The sequence below is a fragment of the Caretta caretta genome, chromosome 5, assembly GCF_965140235.1.
Source record: "Caretta caretta isolate rCarCar2 chromosome 5, rCarCar1.hap1, whole genome shotgun sequence".
NCBI classification, from domain to species: domain Eukaryota; kingdom Metazoa; phylum Chordata; order Testudines; family Cheloniidae; genus Caretta; species Caretta caretta.
In genome coordinates this window covers 68,696,552-68,719,275 of record NC_134210.1, presented here as the reverse complement: position 1 = coordinate 68,719,275, position 22,724 = coordinate 68,696,552, and the positions used below count along the sequence as shown (strand labels likewise).

Below are 22,724 nucleotides of genomic sequence, written 5' to 3'. Positions count from 1 at the left end.
TGCATGGCTCCAAAACTTGTCTCTCTCACCAACTGAAGTTGGTACAATAAAAGATATTATCTCATCCTCCTTGTCTCTCATGTAATTCTTGGCTTAAAAGGGTGTCATACAGTCACATGGCAGGTTTAAATTATCTCTCAAGTTCTTTAAGGCAAAATAAATCACCCAAAATTAGATTTTTTTACAGCCAGAATTATTCAAAAATTTGTAGAAAGACTGCTTGCATACTGAAAAATATCTTCAAGGCTACAGGAAGTCTCACACTTCTTTCTCTTTGGGGAGGTGCCATGTAAGCCACCCTCAAAACTTCCAGTTTATTGCCCAAGGAACTTTCCCTACCCCTAAACATTTGTAGGGCTTTCTTTGCATTGCAGATCATTAACGTTAAGTATGAAGTAGTGTCGCCAGCTAGACATCAGTCCTTCTTTAGGGAATTAGGAATGGCTTGAAAGTCTATAGAAATCTGTGCAGCATACCTACTACAGTGACCTTCATTCACATAGTTAACTAGGCCTCCATGGCTACTGGTGGTAGGTATGGTGAATGCCTTCGTTGTTGCTGATCTGCTGGGGTACCTTGATCATGTGAAGGATAATCAAAATGGCAGTATGCTGATCAGTTAAAAGAGCACTGGTAATTTAATTGTAGCAGTGGAGTATAAAAATGCTGCTGGATGAGGATTACTACACAACTGGGGCTGAAACACTCAGGTTTATTAATTCAAACCTTTATTTGAAGCAAAGCATAGTCTTGTATTTTACAATTACTATAAAAGCAGTGAATGACGGATATACAAAAAAGGTATCGATCAATGATCTTCTTCCAGGGTTATGATGGATTTCCTCTACGAGTCTTCAACTATACCCTACACTCTAGCATATTTATACCTTTCCACATAACGACCATCAAATCAATCATTAAGCATTATGTTTTAGTAACATGCACAATACACAAGCAGAGACTTCAGTTTACATACCTTTTGCTGTCCACATTATTTTCATGTTGTGTCACCTTACTCCATATAGGAACTTTCCTTTCCCCTCCCCACCCCAGTACAGAGGCTCTTTGGCATTACGTTTTGTGTATTAAGAGGATACTGATTATTTTAAGAGGGGGTTGGTGGGTTACGGATTGTAATAAGCCAGTGGTTCTCAACCTGCGGCCCAGTCAGTGCACAGCTGCGGCCCATGTGACATCCTCAGGGCTATATAGGTGGTATTGGATGTGGCCCACTATAGTAAATAGGTTGAGAACCACTGTAATAAGCCATAAATCTGGTGTGACTGTTCAGTCCATGATTTTTAATGTCTTGCAGAGCTATGAATTTAAGCTCACGGGCTTGTCTTTTGAAAGTGTTGTGACACTAGAAGTATCTTTCCCAGACCTGAAGAACAGCTGTGTGTGGCTCGAACACTTGTCTCTCCCACCAACAGAAGCTGGTCCAATAAAAAATGTTACCTCACCCACCTAGTCTCTCTGGGATCAACCTGGCCACAATACTCACACAAGAGTTACATGGTCATTCTCTGCAGTTCTATACATCAATGGGAAAAAATGCCTGGAATACCATTCTCATTCTTTAAACCACATTGTAATATCATCATGATAAAGAAATCTGTCCTTCAATACAGTACAAAACATTACTTTTATCCTACATAGCTAAAAGCATTATTTAATCAAGTCCACACAACAACACTCATGTCAAGCAAAGACTAGGCCAAACTCAGTTAGTTTAGCATAAGTATTACCTTGGCCTATATACATGATCCAGGATTGTGATATTTCCAGCAATCTATTCGGGGAAAGGTTGGGAAACTGCTTACCTTGCAACATTTTGGACAGATTTATAGGGGCACATCCTGCAGAAGTCAACATGTAGGATTTTTACATACTTTTTTTATTTGTCTGTTTCATTTGTGGTGGCTCCCACCCCTCCTCCTCCTCCTTGTTTAATCTGATGTCTTAAGATGACTCTCACTACAGGTCTGGTGGAATCAGAGATGAATTATGCTTTTGTGTGGCCCTGGGCCAGAGCAAGTGGGGGTCCCTCCCCACCCCTTTGGCCTGCAGTCCCCTCTATCCCCCACCACTCCCGTCCCCTGTGCTCCTGCTCAGGAAATGGGGTCTGGGCATGGGGTCTCCTCCTTCTCCCAGCAGGAGTGCTGGGTGGAGTGGGGCAAGCCCCTGCGGCCTGACCCCTCTCCCCCCAGCAGGAGAGCCGGGCGGAGCAGGTCAGGGCTCGGGGCGCCCATTTTTGTGGGGCTTCCCCCCAGAAGGCCATGACCCATTGGCCCAGTGGCTAATCTGCCACTGGGTGGAATTAAAATGGTGCAGATGCTTTCTTTCTATGAAACATTTTAGTTACACTGGCAAGTAGAGCGTGAAAGGGAATACTAAAGAGTGGGCTGGATTATGTACCGTTATGGCTGTACTGTTGAGGTAAACTGCCCCAATAGGAGCTAGAGGAGACACTGTGCCTCAAGACAGAATGCCCCTCGAGAGCACAGAAGGAATGTGACCACTGTTGTATCCTTTGAAAAGGTGCATATTTACTTCTCTCTGCAACTGGCCAGCATTGCAGTTAAGTACACAGGAGAGTAAAACCATGACTTGGCTCCCTGTCCTTCTCACACATCTCTCTTGGGGTGCCTAACAACGGTCGCCCCCTGGAGTTCTTTGCATTCCCTGAACACCATCTGCCTGGCCCCTGCACATGAGAACAATGGGGAGAAAAGCTTCCTCTGCCCTCTCCTTCCCTTGAATGCCTATGTATAGGTTGGGCCCAGCCTGATCTCCTGTATACAGAATAGGCAAAAATAATGTATATGTAAAGGGGCTGAAGTTTTCTAAAGGAGGTAGGTGCCCAATTCCCATTGAAAGTCACTGGGAGTTGGGTGCTTAACTTCATTAGGCTCCTCTCATAATACTAACAAAATAAAAGGAAGGAACAACTTAGCCAAAAGTCAATAGGAGCATATTCCAGCCAGAAAAATGTCAGCACACTGACAGGTCAGTTTCCTTAAGACTTGAGAAAGAAAAATGTAGACAGAAAAGGTATATTTAGAGAGAAATGAAAATAACTTCTGAGGAGGAAGATGACCGTAAGTTGTGGCTGAGGCCTGAACACCTGACCTCAGGTGGATGTTGGTGTAATAAAACTCTTAGTTATGAAAAGTCATAAAACGTATAAAAATGGTCAGTTCTTCCTTACTTGCTTTCTTTTGACAGTTGAGGAGTGGACCATATTGGAAAGTATGTATGTGAAAACATAATTCTGTTAAAACTTAAGATCAGTAATGTTTGTTTAAGAATACTTTTAAAGTTCATTTATGGTAGAGCAACAATTAGATATTGAACTTTGATGTCTGCATTGATCTCTGGAGACATGGGTATTAATTATTGTTTATTATTTGAACACTGGTGATCTCCACTTTTCACCCAGCTTTAGGGACTAATGGAGTAAACTAGAGGCTCTCCTTTGGATTTTAACTTTAACTGGCAAGTTAAGCAACTATTTGGCAACTATATGGTATCATCCTGTGGAATGTATACATTCCAGCCCACTCCCAAATTTTAAAGAACTATCACCTGTCTTTTTCCAACAGTGATGTGTGTCCTCCACTTGACTTGGAGAACACTCCATTTTCTCCTTGTTTTAACTGTCGCCTATGGATGCCTCCATTGTTATGACAGTCACAGAACTAAAAAGATGCTGCTGAGGAAGCAGAGCAGCACCCTCACTGACCCCAGGTGTACTTTAATGACTCCTGTGCATGTGCAACTTATGCCAGGGTGTTATCAGTGAGAAGCTAGTAGGTGGTTTTGAATGTCGACCTTCCGCTCCTGTCAACGCAGAGTGATAAACCAATGAAGATGTGGTTCGAAAGTATTGCCATTGATAGGATTCTTCATACATAGCACTGTACATGTGTTAGCTTTCCTCAGAAACGTGCAGCGATATGATAGCACATTGTGCACAGTCCCACTTGAAATACTAAGTGGTAGCTCAAGCAAAACTTTATAAATTAGTGTCTGTCACATTTAGCCATTAAAAGTGGAATTAGTAATTTATATTAATCACAAATGTTTATCCAAGTTTATTAACAAGCAGAATGGCTGCCAAAGTGCTTTCTGGAGTACACTTTTCCCCCCCAAACTGCCACTGAGAACAAACCAGTTTATTATGGTCTCTTAGATAAAGATTAATCGTTTCAACAATTCATTTGTGGAAAACCGTGTTTTACTATACATTCCCCTTCAGCGCAGGGCATCACTGCTGGCATTATTTGACAGCTCTTTGATAAAATTATACAGTGGAGAGACAAGATGGTGTAATTCATTTTAAGAACAGAAACAGATTAATCAATAGAGCAGTCTAAAGCTACAATCAAACCAGACCCACATTTCTTAATTTTTGGCAAGTCTAGTATTCAGATAAGAGAAGCAAGATGTCTATCTAGTTGCTGTTTCAGCAATTGCTGGATCATTTCCTCTTCACGCTTATGCATTTTCTTCCCTCCTCTTCCCCCTTCCCTTCTGGCTTCTTTTCTTAAGAATGCTTCAGATGCCATATTTATGGCTCCAGGAAAAAAAACATCTGAAGCTATTTAATATTCTGTACATTTGCAAGTAATCCTGTAGAATACTGTAGGAACTGTCCATGAATAATGGTACAGAATATGTGGAGCTGACCAGAATGATAAGAAAGAGGATAGAACAAATCCTGCAGGGTCTAAGACCAGTGTGGGGCAGACTGTCAGTATGACCTTCACACTTTATGTATCTTGTACAGGCAAAATCAATTTCCTAGCATACTACTTTTTGAGGCTTATCATGTTCCAACAAATTAAAGAACAGACATACAGTATCCTATTCTGTTCGGGTTAACTTCCCCTTTCCCCCGTGCTCTTGTGTTTTAAGATGGTAGAACAGGAAGGAAACCAAAACAAACACACAGAAAATCAACTGCTTGCTACAAAAGACATAAACAACGATAAGGGGGAAAGAAGCTCATTATAAAGAGATTAGAAAATTAATTGATTGGTGGCTCTGACAGTTCCCTTCGGACATCTAAGGACCCTGCGAAATGAAAGTGTAGTCTCAAACATAACATTCCTTCCTATTTCTTTTTCTCAGTTAGGAACTCCTCTGAAGAATCATTAAGTTCCAATTATTTTCAGTGAAATATTTCACAAGAAAAGGCCATGATAAAATCAGCAGTGGTGGTGGTATTCCTTAGAGAAACCTACTATGTCTGATATTAGAACTGTATAAGAGGAGGCTCCTATTCAACACAAAATTTAGATGCTTGAGTAAAAAGGCTTCTGTTTCATAGAGAATTGATACTCTAGTGGCAAGAGGTTTAGCAACCTCTCTTGATTGGTATTGGAACGTTGATGAATTTAGTGGTGGTGGGGTGTGACAGTTTGAGCAGATATGCTGGACTGACTAACATAAATATAAGTGAAATCTTCATTGAGGGATTTCTTTTTAAACATGACGTCTCAAGATGGATGTTGAGTTAAAGATTTTAATTTAAAAGCCATGGTGTCATTTTTAGAAACTACAAAATATTTGTAACCTTCAATTGTTGAGGACTTCGTATATATCATTCCATCAAATTGTGTCTCTAAATGTGTGTTTAAATTTTAAGTCAAAACTGTGTTTGATGGAAAATTAGTTTTTCACAAAACAATTTTTTGTGTGTGAAAGAGTCTGCTTTCTGCGAAATTTCATTTTTTATTGAAAAAGTGAAAACCCAACCTCCCCCCAAACAATTTTGGAAGGGGTTTTTTGGTTTGTTTTTGGTTTTTGGTTTTTCAGCTGAAAATTGAGTTACTTTGATTCTGAAATGCCACCGTGGTGCCTCATGGGAGATGTAGGTCAGGTGCCCATTCTTCTCTTTGGGCTGGGCTGGGCTCCCCAGCTGGGCTGCTTCTCCCTGGGCTATGATGAGAAACCAGGGTACATTGTGGGAGATATAGTCTCATCAGGGAGTCTGACCAGGGGAATGTGTATGGCACCTGAGCTTTAACTTCCATGACGCAGAATTGAAATATTTCAGTTTTTCCACCAAAGTAGTTCAGATTTTAAATTTTCTCAGAAATGCAATTTTTTTGTTTTTAGTGAAATTATTCATGGGAGAAAAACATTTTTTTCAAACCATCTCTAATATGTAATATATAAAATTACCGCTTAGAGCAGCTTTTCAATTGATTTAGGACCCAATCCTGTGAGGTGCTGAGCACTTCCTCTACGTTGGGAGTTGAGGGGGCCCGGACTTGGTTACACTGGTATAAATTCAGAGTAACTGCACTGAGGTCAATGAGGGCCACATAAACTAATGACTGGAGGAAAGGAGTACTTGTGGCACCTTAGAGACTAACCAATTTATTTGAGCATAAGCTTTCGTGAGCTACAGCTCACTTCATCGGATGCATACTGTGGAAAGTGCAGAAGATCTTTTTATATACACACAAAGCATGAAAAAAACCTCCTCCCACCCCATTCTCCTGCTGCTAATAGCTTATCTAAAGTGATCACTCTCCTTACAATGTGTATGATAAATCAAGTTGGGCCATTTCCAGCACAAATCCAGGGTTTAACAAGAACGTCCGGGGGAGAGGGGTAGGAAAAAACAAGGGGAAATAGGTTACCTTGCATAATGACTTAGCCACTCTCAGTCTCTATTCAAGCCTAAGTTAATTGTATCCAATTTGCAAATGAATTCCAATTCAACAGTCTCTCGCTGGAGTCTGGTTTTGAAGTTTTTCTGTTGTAATATCGCAACTTTCATGTCTGTAATCGCGTGACCAGAGAGATTGAAGTATTCTCCGACTGGTTTATGAATGTTATAATTCTTGACGTCTGATTTGTGTCCATTTATTCTTTTACATAGAGACTGTCCAGTTTGACCAATGTACATGGCAGAGGGGCATTGATGGCACATGATAACATATATCACATTGGTGGATGTGCAGGTGAATGAGCCTCTGATAGTGTGGCTGATGTTATTAGGCCCTGTGATGGTGTCCCCTGAATAGATATGTGGGCACAGTTGGCAAGGGGCTTTGTTGCAAGGATAGGTTCCTGGGTTAGTGGTTCTGTTGTGTGGTATGTGGTTGCTGGTGAGTATTTGCTTCAGGTTGGGGGGCTGTCTGTAGGCAAGGACTGGCCTGTCTCCCAAGATTTGTGAGAGTGTTGGGTCATCCTTCAGGATAGGTTGTAGATCCTTAATAATGCGCTGGAGGGGTTTTAGTTTGGGGCTGAAGGTGACGGCTAGTGGCGTTCTGTTCTTTTCTTTGTTAGGCCTGTCCTGTAGTAGGTGACTTCTGGGAACTCTTCTGGCTCTATCAATCTGTTTCTTCACTTCAGCAGGTGGGTATTGTAGTTGTAAGAATGCTTGATAGAGCTCTTGTAGGTGTTTGTCTCTGTATGAGGGGTTGGAGCAAATGCAGTTGTATCGCAGAGCTTGGCTGTAGACAATGGATCGTGTGATGTGGTCAGGGTGAAAGCTGGAGGCATGTAGGTAGGAATAGCGGTCAGTAGGTTTCCGGTATAGGGTGGTGTTTATGTGACCATCGTTTATTAGAGGGAAACTTTCGGAATACTCTAGGCTGTTCCAAAAAGATATGATGCTGGCCAGGATTATTCATTTTTGTAAAATTGTCCTGAGTCACGAATAGTGTAAGCCAAAAAGAACATACTGTTATATTTAAGAATTCAGGAGAAAAAGAAGAGAAAGTATTCTGAACTATATGGTCTATAAAGAACACGATGATTATATTTTAAAAACTTGGCATTAAATTGCATTTTAATATGGGGGCCTAGATGTCCACAAGGTTGTGTGCCATTCCCAACCATAAACTGGCCATGATATTTCCAAACCAGATGAAGCTATGTTTAGGCACACCTGCACAACTTCTGGAAACTCCCCCCCCAAATTAAAAGTGGGTGAAGCAACGGAGATTTTCATGTAAGTTCAAATGTAAAACTCAGCAATGAAAGCTTTCATAAAAATGAATACATAACAATTGAAATGCTTTTAAACTTGTTTTAGCTTGTAAAGTGACTCCAGTAGTGTGAAGTAAAAGGAGGACTCTTAAATGAAACAGAAGACAGTATCCTGTGAGAGCAAACACATTTAGATATATGTAATTATTTTCCATTCTTCACAGAGGAACAGGGTATTTTATATGACTGTACAAGAAAGTCCAGTTTGGGCTTCTGTATGAAGATTTGGGCAGGTGAATGTACAGAAACCTTGTATGTGTATGTAATTATGAATGATGTGATTTGAAACCTTTTTAGTGACTGGTTTACTAAAACAAGTATTAACGAAGATAGCTAAATTCAGCCCTGGTATAAGTAGGTGCAACTCACACTGACTTCAGTGAGCATTGGATCAAGCATGTAGAGCATATACATTTTTTCTTAGATTGGAAAACAAATAAGACTAAAACAAAAAAAATAGACTATTACATTCTATTAATCTATCCACCTATCAAAATAATCCCATCTCGGACCTCATGCTCCTTCAAGCTCCCCCACTTTCCCTTCTCAAAAACTTGGTAAAGTAGATGGGCCTTTCATTGTCCTGCTGTGCTACCACTGCAAGTATTATTCCATGTTTCTTGTCAGGGGATGAAAGCAGGCATTGTGCCCCATCCTGTCTGTCAAGCCCGTCTACCCCAGATCCACTGCACTACTAATATGTACTTTTTCTTTATTTTTTTTGGTGGTGTTTTCATATGACATTACATATCCGTGAAACTAAGCTGGTGTGATTCTGTGCAATTTAATAGGTGAGTATGTTATTTTCAGCCTCTTTAGAGGATGGGCAAAGTTTAAATTTTTTTGTCTTTGCATTTGCGATACCTCTCATTGGCTACTAATGAATGTAATCGTAGAGTAGATGGGTACAAGTCAGTACTTCTTTCAAAATGCTTCCTACCACTCATCAGATGAATGAAGCTTGTCTTTACGAACCCCAGCACCGTCCCTAGAGATGGCTACTGCAGTGTGTCGTTGCTGGAGTCCAGACTGTAAAGGAGACCTAGTGAAAACGTTGGGAACGTCTGATGTTTTCTGGTCCTTGGCACAGCTGTGGCACTCACTCTCCCTGCTGCGCTGCGTAGCACACTGGCCATTTGTTGGCGAGTTCAGATTTCACACTGCAGGGAATTGAAATGATTGAACAGATAAGACGAGTTTTATTTGTGGTAGCCTGTGTATCCCTAGACTCTGATTTGGCATAAAACATCTGCTTCATGATCTGTTTCAAGGCCAGTTCCCTTCCGCCAGCAAAGGTTACGACTTCAGGCAAGCTGTGCCTTCGCTGGCAGGGGGAAATTTGCCTGAAGACTTGGTTTAGTCAGAATCAAAGCATCCTGCCACAGAAATCCTTTTTCCATTACCTCTGAAAAGGCAGCCAGATGGTAAATGTATCAACATAATAAATGTAGTGAGTAAAGGAGGCCAATGGTTTTTGTTTTTTGGGTATTTGTGAGAAATAGAGATGTACAGTGTGTGTCTGTGTAGCTATGTACATATAGAAATGCACATTTTAAAATACTTTGGTAGATATTCTGCATGTACTCACTCCACTGCAAATGAGCACAGTAGATCAACAGTCAATAAGCACATCTATTGGTTTCAGCTACAGTATATGCATATTTTCAATTTGTAACATTAATTGGTGCAATACTGAGTGTAATTTCTACAGATAGGCACTGCAAATTGCAGTACTTGGAAATGAATCAGTACAATAGGTCTTTGTTTTCCTGATAGGTACCTAATCACATCTTTCTCTTCTATATATTTTTTTGAGTCTGATATAGATTTCTGTGCAGGACTGTCATCTTGATGCATACAAATATATACACAAATGAAATGCCTGTTCCTTCTTGCAACAGCATAGTCAGATTCAATCTTTATTACTGTGAGTAGCATATTATCACCCACATGTTTTACTACTGTTGGTACAAAGTCTATACAACATATGGATATTTCTCCTCCTTTAAAAAAAAATCCTTTTTCTAGCTTTGAAAAAAATAGTAATTGAATATTTGCATATCTCCAAGGAGCCATGCGGGTTGAACTGTGCATTCATCTTCCGCCATTCTTAGGCCACTTTGGTTTAAGAGTAAGAACTATTGCTTTTATGAAGTGCCTTTTTCTATAAAGTCAAAACCTCCCAGCAGTGCACAGAAAGCCAGTGGTATAAAGGAGCTAAGTAGAGTCTTTAATAGAGAGAGCTAGGTTGTAAGTGTTTTTGTTCCTATGGAGCAGATAGATTTGGCTCCATCTGTTCCATATTCATAACAAAGGAGCTCACTTACAGGAGGGCTGACTTCCCTGGAGTAGCATGGTAATGATCTTTTCACCACAGAACGAAAGGATCTGAATGCGGTCACTTCAACCCTGCAGAAAGCAGTGAGCACTGATAGCACTTCAGACCTGCTATTTTTCCTACAGCTCAGTTTTAGCACAAACCCTTTTATGACATATTTAGGATACACGCCCCCCCCCCCCCCCTATTCTCTATGTAGCAGTCTTGCTGCGGGGATGTTCAGAATGATGTTATTTCTGAAACAAAAAGGGGAGTCACAGTTTACAGACTGGGAGTGGGGGTTCCCCTTTCATATGATCTCAATACTAAAGACAGAAATGAAAACTGGTATAAATACTACTACTTTAGATCCTGTTTTTGAGCTTTTTAAAGATGCTAAATATCTTGACTTTGTGAACTGCAAATCTGAGGTACGCAAAATGTGTTCATAAGATCCTTGCTGGGTCTTATAATTAGGATGATCCAAAGCCAACTTTGACTACACACCTTATGGACGTACAGAAAAAAATATTCAACTTGGCCCAAGACAAAATATTTTTGGCTCCTCAGGACATTTCGCAAAGGGAAAAACAGAGAAAAACTTTCCAAAAATGTGGGAGTGGACAGCAAATGCTGCTTCTTGGCCAGAGCACAAATTATACAGTGACCCCTTGAAGGTGAACTTTCAGTATGCAAAGCTTTAAAAATTAAATACAGTGTTTAAGAACCCAAATCATACAGTATTTTAAAATTACACATCGATTGATTTTTAAAACAAAATATTTTAAAATCCATTGGCCAGCTCCAGAGTTCAGAGTTCTAGTTATGTGCTGCAACAGCTGATGGAAGCACAACCATCTCATACAGCTCTCCCTGCATGATTAACGTAGTTGGAGGTTGATCCACTCACTTGTATGGGAAGCACAGAACCCTAAATCTATTTGGAATTTGCCTGGGAAGTAAAGAAAAAACTCTCATACTTACCTGGTATGTCTCACCCTGCAGCCAATAGAACCATATTATTGGGCATATAATTTATATAGGTCAACTTCTATAACATCTACTGTTGCCAGATATTAAAATTGGTCCCTCTAGAGGATTTTCATTACCATGGAATATGAGGGTAGGATCCTGCATCTGAATGGATCCCTGAATAAGTTTGAAGCCTTCTGATCAGACTTTTATCTTTTATCCAAGGAAACTTAAAAAGACCACATATCAAGTCAGAGGCATTCAGATATAACTGTGATGGGTGCTGTGTAAGATACATAGATAAAGATTAATTCTATGGACAGATTTTTTGTGCTCTCCTTTGAAATGAAAAATGCATCAGTCAAATTTTAAAGAATGGTCAATAAAGTATTATCAAGGCTAAGTGATTTTTGTAGTCTCCCGTATAGTTAATATAACAATCATCAACTAGACATGGGAGGACTACCTGGACTGTATAAAAATTCTAATTACAAGGTTACTACAAATAGACTTAGAATCATAGACTTTAAGGTCAGCACGGACCATTATGATCATCTAGTCTGACCTCCTGCACAATGCAGGCCACAGAATCTCACCCACCCACTCCTGTAACAAACCCCTAACCTATGTCTGTGCTATTTAAGTCCTCAAATCGTGGTTTAAAGACTTCAAGATGCAGAGAATCCTCCAGCAAGTGACACGTGCCCCACACTGCAGTGGAAGGCGAAAAACCCGCAGGGCCTCTGCCAATGTGCCCTGGAGGAAAATTCCTTCCCGACCCCAAATTTGGCGATCAGCTAAACCCTGAGCATGTGGGAAAGACTCCCCAGCCGGACACCCAGGAATGGATTCTCTGTAGTAACTCAGATCCACCGCATCTAACATCCTATCACAGGCCATTGGGCATATCTACCGCTAATAGTCGAAGATCAACTAATTGCCAAAATTAGGCTATCCCATCATATCATTCCTCCCGTAAACTTATCAAGCTTAGTCTTGAAGCCAGATATGTCTTTTGCCCCCACTGCTTCCCTTGGAAGGCTGTTCCAGAACTTCGCTCCTCTGATGGTTAGAAGCCTTTGTCTAATTTCAAGTCTAAACTTCCTGATGGCCAGTTTATATCCATTTGTTCTTGTGTCCACATCGGTACTGAGCTTAAATAATTCAGCTCCCTCTGTGGTATTTATCCCTCTAATATATTTATAGAGAGCAATCATATCTCCTCTCAGCCTTCTTTTGGTTAGGCTAAACAAGCCAAACTCTTTGAGTCTCCTTTCATAAGACAGGTTTTCCGTTCCTCGGATCATCCTAGCAGCCCTTCTCTGTATCTGTTCCAGTTTGAATTCATCTTTCTTAAACATGGGAGACCAGAACTGCACACAGTATTCCAGATGAGATCTCACCAGTGCCTTGTGTAACGGTACTAACACCTCCTTATCTCTACTGGAAATACCTTGCCTGATGCATCCCAAGACTGCATTAGCTTTTTTCTTGGCCATATCACGTTGGCAGCTCATATTAATCCTGTGATCGACCAATACTCTGAGGTCCTTCTCCTCCTCTGTTACTTCCAAGTGATGCATCCCCAGTTTACAACAAAAATTCTTAATCCCTAATTGCATGACCTTGTACTTTTCACTATTAAATTTCATTCTATTACTATTACTCCAGTTTACAAGGTCATCCAGATCTTCCTGTATGATATCCCAGTCCTTCTCTGTATTGGCAATACCTCCCAGCTTTGTGTCATCCGCAGACTTTATTAGCACATCCCCGCTTTTTGTGCCAAGGTCAGTAATAAAAAGATTAAATAAGATTGATCCCAAAACTGAGCCCTGAGGAACTCCACTGGTAACTGCCTTCCAGCCTGACAGTTCACCTGTCAGTGTGACCCGCTATAGTCTCCCCTTTAACCAGTTCCTTATCCACCTTTCAATTTTCATATTGATCCCCATCTTTTCCAATTTAGCTAATAATTCCCCATGTGGAACCATAGCAAATGCCTTACTGAAATTGAGGTAAATTAGATCCACTGCGTTTCCTTAACAAGTAGGGCCAAAAAGTGCTATCTAGGCATGGGGGGGATTCCTTTAGTGAGGGTGGAGTTTGGGGAGTGGGATAATAAAATCAGAGTCTGCTAAAAAGGGAGGTTGTTAGAGTTTGGCCCACTTCCACAACAAAGAAGGGCTTTTCTGGGGAGATAATGAAGAAATACTCCTGTTTTCTGAGCCATTATGGTAGCATTGCAGCCCTTATCTTGGATCTGATAAAAAGACAAATGCCAGAGTAACTTGTCTCTCTCAAGAGTGTGATCAGTGTTTTTCATTGCCTTTAAGAAATGGTTGGCAAAGTCACCCATGCTTTTGAGTGAAGTGCACACAAATGCATCTAACTTTGAGTTATGCTAAGACCAATCATTTTGAAGAGGGATGAGTATCCCGGGGTGCATGTTACTAAAAATTCAGTACTGAGGGAAATTATTTGTGTCACATGAGAAAGCCTTGCTATAGTGTAGGCATTCCAAACTCTCTCTCAATGGTAGTTGTGACAATCCAGTCTCTTTTTGGGTTAAACTGTATGAATGAGACTACTGTGGTAAAGCAATTCTTGAAGAGACTGCAGTAATATAATTAACACCCATGCAGATTGGCTTTTTCCTTAAATATACAGGATGACTTGTAGGTAGCCTGGAATGCTGCCAGAAAGAAGGTGCCAAAGAATGTTACACTTGCTGAATTTCAAAGGAATTAGTTAGGAATTAGGGCTTGTCTACACTGGCACTTTACACCACTGCAACTTTCTTGCTCAGGGGTGTGAAAAAACACCCCCCTGAGTGCAACAAGTTTCAGCACTGTACAGCACCAGTGTAGACCGTGCACGAGCACTGGGAGCTGCACTCCCAGCACTGGGAGCTATGCCTCTCATCGAGGTGGGGTTTTTTAGAGCGTTGGGAAAGCTCTCTCCCACCATGCTGCCACAGCAGAGCTTTAACATTGCCAGTATAGTCTAGCCCTTGGATGCATATTTAGATGGATAGTTTTCAAGGAAGGGAAGACAAGTTGGCTAAAGGAGTTGGGAGTGGGGGAGAATCCTTGATGTGGAATGGAAGCAAAGTCCCTGGCTCATCTGGCGAATAGAATGAAGGGCTGAATAGTGATTAAATTTAGATTAAAGGCTCAGCTGGCCCTCCCCAGGAGTGAATAGCAAACTGGGAATTTGGCTGCTGAAGGGTATTATTGATTTAATTAATTGATTATTTATATGGCAGTAGAACATAGGAGCACCAGTCATGAACCACAACCCCATTGTACTAGGTGCTGTACAAACACAGAACAAGCAGACAGTCTCTGTCTCTTATTTTCAGTGATAGAGATTGGGGATAAGAGAGAATCTATCACATGATTTTAGACAGGTATATGTTTATCTTTTGTATTTCAACCTAATTTTAGGGCTTGATCCTGCAAACCCTTGGAAAATCTTGTGTGAGGGTGGCTAAGTAATCTTTATGCAAAAAAGCATTATTTTGGATAAAATATACTGAACTACTCTCAGACTTTCACTTATGGAAATCATTTACCAATACTTTGTGAGCAATGGTATTCTCTCAACACAGTGCATTTGCACACACACATTAGAGTTCAACACTCACCCAATTCCCAGGGTCTGCCTTTATTCTTAACTTAAGTAACAACCGAATACAAAGCTCAGCCTAAGTTTTCTCCTGAGTTTCCCTTTTTCCTATGGCTTCCCCCTGCAGGATCCTCTGTCCCTGCCTCTGGTTCTTTTCTCCCCTAGATAGAGAATTCAATGCTGGGTTTTGTAGCTAATAACACTTATCTGGTTGCATGCATCAATAGAAATAATACTGTATCTTTATGCAGAATCAAGGCACTTATCACACACTTGGTACAATACAAAATGTATGTTTATTTTTATAAACGAGTAAAATTTAGAAGCATGGCATAGTATGCTAGAAATTTTTTCTGAAATATTTCAAAGCTAGTTATGAGCCATGAACATGCCCTTCTCAGCTGAATTATAGTGTCAGTATTGGTAATGCTAGACATGGGTAATGTGAAGTCCATTAATGTATATGAGGTACAATAATATGATACAGTATCCACACATTCCATGCTGGTGAATATACATCTGCAAAGATCAAAAGAGATGGTGATTACTAACAAGACTATACCGTCTCTTCAAAGAATGTACTTATGCCTAGTTCTTAGAGATGGAAATTAGCCAAATGGATAGCCTGCTTGTAGAAAAAACAAGTTATTTCCAGTGATACCAAGGGAAAAGCAACATATGAAAGTGCTTATGAAAAGGAGAAAGGGGATGCATTTTCTCTAAGTGCTGTTTGAAAATATTAACTTGTTTTATTAGCAATTTACTGTAAAACAATCAAAATGTTGTAAAATAACTTTTTTTTCTGTTAATACTGTCAGAAACAGTAATGAGATTTGTGGCTTTCATTTCATTCTAGTTAACACTAATGCTGGTATCATGCAATAAAAAAGTGTGCCACAAAAAAGTGTCCTTGTTTTGTGACACATAATGTAGCTTGTGTCTGTTTATGCAGGGGGAACCTGATGTTTGTGTGAATTGCCTGTGTATATTTCTTATAGAAACATCCATATGACCCCTTCATCTTCTATACCAGGCCTTGGTATCTTTTACAGGAGCCTATGTACAGCTGTAAGCCTGTCCAGAATGTGGTATGTCTAAATTTTAACTGGGTTTTATTTTTAATGAGGGGAAGTACTGTCCAGACAGGATAGATTCACTGGTAAGTTCAGGTTAGCATGTGCTTCTCTGGCAAAGTAAAGCAGTGAGAACACACTAGTGACTAGCATCCATCCTCTGCAATAAGACCTCACCACAGTCTGCAAACAGATAAAAGAGCTCTTTCTTTTGTGAAGAAGACTTTGCAAAGCACAGCTGAACTGGGCTGTTGTAGCCAAGGTTGGGTCTGGGAAAACCGTTCAAATAGGGTTATTTTCATAGATGATATGTGTTTGCCATTTATTGTTCTCTTGAAGGAGGTCTGAAGGCAACAGACTACGGTGCATTGGGATGATTTCGTATCTTCCCTACTCAAGTGAACTCTGTGTCTTGGGGCAGGAAGTGGGGAGGTTGCAATAAAACTCACTGCCTTCTGAGAGCCCTCAGCTCCCACTGACATCAGGAGGTGCTCTGCAACTTGAAGGATTAGGCTATTGGGTGCTTTTAAGTTGTCCCGCAATAAAATAAAACAAAAAAACAACTCTGACTGAAGTGCACTGGCAGGGCAGTTATCTAACAACAGAGAAGCCTTGGTTTTAAGTCACCCCGTAGAGCAGATAAGAGGCCTTCTGGAGTGAAATCTAGGACTAGACCACACTAAATTCCTAATAGAGGAAATATTGGACTAATGATCTAATTACAGTTGAAAGCCCCAGTTTACATCCCTCACTATGTAGATAGTTTGATTTTGACTTTTTATATGAAATCTAATTTCAATCCATTCCGTTTTCAACCAGATCTGTAGGCTGCAGTGGATTAGAGTCTGCAAGATAAATTATATCCTTGCTGACCAAGCAGTGGAAATAGGACAGTTGGTTCACCAGTAAGTGCTAATGCACAAACAGTAAATGCCTTTACTTTCTTCCAACAGCTCTCTCTGAAATACAGTTCATTCTTGCATATGTCTGGCAAGCCATTTCCATTTACTAGACTATTTTTAGCTCATAAGGGGGAAATAGCCATTTATAATGTACAGCCTGATAATTCACTGTCTTACACCAATGCAAAGTGAGTGGAAACTGGGTATAAAAATCCAAATAGTGGCATTTTAGATCCACTGTGCCATTTTGCACATCTAGTTTAATGAGCCTGTCTCTCCATTGCTTTGTACTGTGTGTAGTCACTTATATTTGTGAAAAGTGAGTGCAAATTGCTACCATCCACGTAAGTGAGTGGAGAATTATGCTTTTAGTTCCATTTTGCACTTTGCACAAGTATAAATGGCTACCCGGGGTGTGAAGCAATGGAGAATCTGATCCACTGTTTAGATTTGGTACCCTCTGATATTTTATATTAAAAGAACCCGTCCCCTGACCGAAAACAATAGTTAGTACCCACAGTACCTTGTCTCATACCAGTCTATAGGCTATATGAGAGGTTCTTTTATCTGTTTTTTTTCCTTCTCACTGGTCCTTCTAAGACACAAAGGCATCATGACATGGTTTTTGACTTCCCTCAGCAATGTTAAAGCAAATGGAATCTTCCTGTCTGATGCTTTCAGACATCAAAGTCCTCAGCTTGCACTATACTTTTTTCAGAATAGCAGCCATGTTAGTCTGTATTCGCAAAAAGAAAAGGAGTACTTGTGGCACCTTAGAGACTAACAAATTTATTTGAGCATAAGCTTTCGTGAGCTACAGCTCACTTCAATGCATCTGATAAAGTGAGCTGTAGCTCACAAAAGCTTATGCTCAAATAAATTTGTTAGTCTCTAAGGTGCCACAAGTACTCCTTTTCTTTTGACTATACTTTCTGTGTGTGACCTGATCCTACCGATGATTAATGTGGAGATACGGTAGGCTAAGTGAGATCAAATGTGCTAGAAAGTTTAGTCACCACGTTTGGCTACGTAGCAAAGCAGTTTACTCAGGATGCATGCTTGATAAATCAGGTACCAAGAAAGAGCAAGCAATGAATGGACAACACTTTAAGTTTCCATGAGCAGAGAAATCATATTTATATGACCACCGCAGAACGTGACATTTCACTTTTGCATTGAAAATGGAGTCAAAGAGCATATCTGCATAAATATTTTTAAAGGACTCAACTCAAATTGGTAGAGGCTAAGATTTCCGTAGGAAGAGAACACAGCTATTTTTTCTTATAGATTATAAATTTTATCCTGAAAAGAAAAATCTGTAAATTCTTTTAAGAAGTCTCTTATTTTAGTTAATAAATTTATAAAACTCTCACTTCTTTTTTACAACATAGCCCCCACTCTACACGCACACACACATAAAGTGGTGTTTTACTGATTTATTAAATTCCAGCAGACTATTTCAGTAGTACCGTTTATGCAAATTTGAAACTTTTTTCAATGTGCATTGTGAGAGAAATATTAATGTCTAATTCTGCATTTACCTGGCTAATTTCCATATATTTGTGTTGTATGGTAAATCACATGAAAACCTACAGGGGAAAGTCTCAGCTCTGCTGACAACTAATAGGCTATCTTTTCTTTAGACTTGCACAAATTGAGAAATATAGCCTGTGGCACACATAATGGAAAACTGCATTTTTAATGCTCCCACACATACTCATTTCTTTACAAAGAAGAAAGCAGATGACTATTCTTAAAAAATAAAACTTGCCAAAGCTCTCGGAGTGATACAGGGTATTGAAAACTAAATGCTTCTAGCTGTGGGAATTTTGATTTGAGGGTTATTTTTTGACTAATGGGAGTGGCATTGTGCCTGAAAGGTCTCAAGGAAAATCATAGCTATACATACTTTTCCCCCAAAGATTATCTATAAGTTACAAAACTAAAAGAGCAGAAAGATTGCCTAAACTTGAGTTTCATATTTACCGTGTTCTGCATGTTTTGTAAGGTAACTCCCTTCTCTTCATGTGTCAGTATAATAATGCCTACATCTGTAATTTTCACTCCATGCATCTGAATAAATGGGTTTTTTACCCATGAAAACTTGTGCCCAAATAAATTTGTTAGTCTTTAAGGTGCACCAGACTCCTTGTTGTTTTTGTGGATACAGACTAACACGGCTACCCCTCTGATACATGTTCTGCATAATTGCTGCATGTTCTCCTCTTTTGGTACTTTTAAAGGTGATTACAAAAGATGCTCATAACAACCCTTTTGACTGGGCTTAGTGATGTCTGGGTGGCTACATCTGCCTTTTGGACAGCTTTTCTATTTAAAATTACAAGACATTTTAAGGTTTAGATTTCTGTCTCTCAGCAAGGAGAGACCACTTGGTTGATCTGATATTTCTTTTAGGTATTCATGGGTCAGACACTCTGTTCAGTTTCTGTGGTTTACTTCACATATATGCAGTTATTCTTTTGATGTCTGTCATGAACTGGACTGTGGAATTCTAAATTGAACTACAGTAAACAGAAGTCCGCACTGCAACAAGATAGTCCAGGTGGACCATATTAGCAAAACACAAGTGTTCAGATACAGGGGGAAAGAGAAGAAATAACAGTTTTTTTAAAATATAGTGAGAACAAATAGACTTGTCTCTGGGAGTGTTTCATAGACAGCAGCTTATAATTATCTACCTTCAAGGAATATTCTAAGTGGATTTGTAATAGAAGCTTACAGAGTAGTAAGAGATCTTGTAGTTCCTAGTACCTCCTCAGCATGGTATGACAGGGCTGTGAAGACTTGTTGGAGGAATGTCGTTCTATTTAAATAAGGAATACTTCTGTGTCACTGCCCTCCTGTTCTGAAAAGAAGGTGACTGAAATATGAGACTCCACTTGTGTACTGAACAGTTTCAGTGTCCTTTTGCTCTGCCTCGCTAATAGGGCCCATGGTGGATTGTGCATTGAATATTAAATGAATTTGTAATGCAAAATACAGATTTAAACTGCAGTCATGAATTTTTTTGACATCAGGGTGTTCCCTGACTTGCATTTTTCTAAAAGTTGCAATGTTATAATTAGACAGCCAGTGCTGAACTCTGAGGAAAGCAGTAAATACTGTTGATTACACATGAATGTCAGTAGATACTTTTGGATGGTAGAATTGTAGAGAAAATGGTCGTAAATAGTGTACAGCTCAATTAGAAATGGAAACTCAAATAGGTAGGAGCTAAAGTGCTGCTACTTGTCTGAAGAAAGAAGTGAGTGTAGCCCCAGCTCGTGCTATACATTTAGCTTATGGCAGTAACTGTGAGTTATTTTTAACGTTTCGAGTCCTGTTTTCTTAAAACTTTTCCCTTTGCTTTTAATTAAGACCATTCTCTGACTTGCTGCAACTCACATAGGGGATTTGGGGAGCTTAATGCACTGATTCAACCACAAATCTATTAGAAGAAATGTTTTGGTGCCTGTTCCTATTTGCTGTCGTTCTGTGACTTTACTGCAGATCTAAAGTAACTCTGATAAGATTACCCTGGCCAACTAGGATTTAAACTGTCGTATTATATCTGTTATATGATTGTATCCACTAAATGGTATCCATTGTGTCATATGATCTGATTGAATTTCTCAGTTGGGGAATGGAAGTTGTTGTTTTTTTCTATTTAAGGCAGTATGAACACAAAGGATGGGGAGGTGTACGTACATGTGTATTTACATATGCGTATATATATACACACACACACACAGGTAGTTTTAACTGTTCCCTTTGGAGACAATGATTTCCATCGTTGCCAAAGGAACTAACAGACTAACATTTCACTGTTTTGGGGGTGAAAAAGAAGGTATGGCTAGCAAACAGAAAATGTGTGCTGTATATTGTGGCTTGATTCTAGATGCTGAGAATGTGGAATCTTTTCTCATTCACTTAATTTTACTTATAAGCCATAAAAAATGGCAGCCAAAATGATACACACAAGAGAGGTTTTCCCACCCATTCTGTCATTCTGGGCTATAATTTCATGTCCCATGTTGGATCTATTGCCATGGATATTTCTGTCTAATGTAGCTGAAAGGAGGTAAAGTGAGTATTGTCAGCTTCAAGCATTCAAAATCAAGAGTCAGGCCCCCCAAAATCATGAGATTATTTTAGAAATCCAGAAATTAAGAAAACAAATGAACTAACCTATTGGCTCTTTTTATGTGTCTTCTGACTTTGGGGCCTTTAGGATACACTTGCTTCTCATTTTCAAGCTTTTCTCTGCAACCATGACAGGTAAACCATTGGGTTTTTTTCAGTGAAAACTGAGATTATCATGCAGCCTCTTGAGAGAAAAACACCAAATATTGTGTGAGTTGCAATAAAATCACAAGAGCTGGTAACAAGGCAGAGTTCTTCCTTTTTATTTTATTTTTTTCAATCAGAACTCTTCTTGCTGACATTTACTCAGGTGACCAAACTCTCCCCATTTTCTCACCTACATGGAGAGGAGAAGATACAACTTCTGCTCTTTGTCAGAGATCCTTTTCCAAAGGATTCTTTTCCTTGTGCAATACAGTTTTCTTCATTTCCCTCTCCCCCCCAGGAATTTTGCCATGTGGAATGGGGGGCATTGCTGAGGACAGATTCCATTCGTATCAGAGGCTTCTTGCTCTTGGGACTGGCCTCTATTTGTACATCTCTGATAGTACAGAGTACAAATAGAAAAGACCTATAGCAAGGCCTGAGAGATGAACTTGGTTCTCTGCAACCAAAGAGAATGGTATTTTCCCAGGTACTGTCCAGACAAGAGACTTTTTTTGTAGCAGCATGTCTAATTTCAATAGATGCTAGCAACAGGCAAATGGCATCTTATCCTGAAGATATGCTACAGATGCCAATTGAATAGTTTTCTCCTACAGGGGGGCTAGTTCACTCTCTCCTTTTGCAGAGTTCAGAGATTCCGCTTATTTCACAATCGTCCACAAGTAAGCGCAAGAGTCTCCTTGAAGTTTTTCCACCTTCCCTTGGAAAGGAAAAATGGCCAGGAAAATATACAAAGACAAGGCAGTGGTCAATCCAGTAGCACTTTGATGACTATGGCTTTCCTATTCTCCTCATTTAGATGTGGAAGTCAAACAATAGATCCTTCCAGCAGGGGGTTGGACTAGATGACCTCCTGAGGTCCCTTCCAACCCTGATATTCTATGATTCTAGTAATCCTGGTGCAACAGGGTTTTTTGGTTAATCCTGATCACTGGTGCCTAAAGCTTCTCACCTGGAGCTCAGGGATTGTTAACTTCTTGGGTGTATTGAGGCATTCTGAGATTTTAACTTCATTGGAGTCCTAGCTGAAATACTATTCCTCCTCCCTTGCCCATGAAAGTTATCATAAAATCTGATTAGCAGTGTTCTTCATAAATAAAGAGCGTATTTAGACTTTAATCTGAGCAGTATGCGTTGTACATCTTCTCCTCTTCTGCGGTAGACTTTGGTCACATTGGCAGAGTTTCTGTGTAGCTGTGATTCGCAATGCCTACTTCTAAATCACCCCAAGGACTGAAGGTTATGTGAAGCTAAAAACTCTCAATAAAGCTACTTTTAAACAGCAGGATGGGAGCCTATGCAACAACTCAACTAGCTAAATTGAACTTCAGGGTGGTACCATGCATTTGCATTGGGAAACAGGCTAAGTTTAGGTCAGATTTAGCTAGCAAGTGTTAACTAAACTCAACCTAAAAACTCTGATAGTGTTTCCTAGTCAAGACAACATCTGTGATGTGCCTATATTCACCATTCAGAAAGAGAGGATCCAGAGGCAGCCAGTCATATGTT

At 39.9% G+C, this 22,724-nt stretch overlaps 1 protein-coding gene and 1 long non-coding RNA gene across 3 annotated transcripts in view; one reads left to right on the top strand and one right to left on the bottom strand.

Moving 5' to 3' along the window:
• EFNA5 (ephrin A5) overlaps positions 1-22,724 on the top strand; it is a 279,547-nt gene that overhangs the window by 240,595 nt on the left and 16,228 nt on the right. The window lies entirely within an intron of this gene.
• LOC142072150 (uncharacterized) overlaps positions 1-22,724 on the bottom strand; it is a 79,906-nt gene that overhangs the window by 42,577 nt on the left and 14,605 nt on the right. The window contains exon 2 of the long non-coding RNA XR_012668484.1: positions 8,954-9,173. This is a non-coding gene — a long non-coding RNA (uncharacterized LOC142072150). The remainder of the gene's footprint in view (positions 1-8,953; positions 9,174-22,724) is intronic.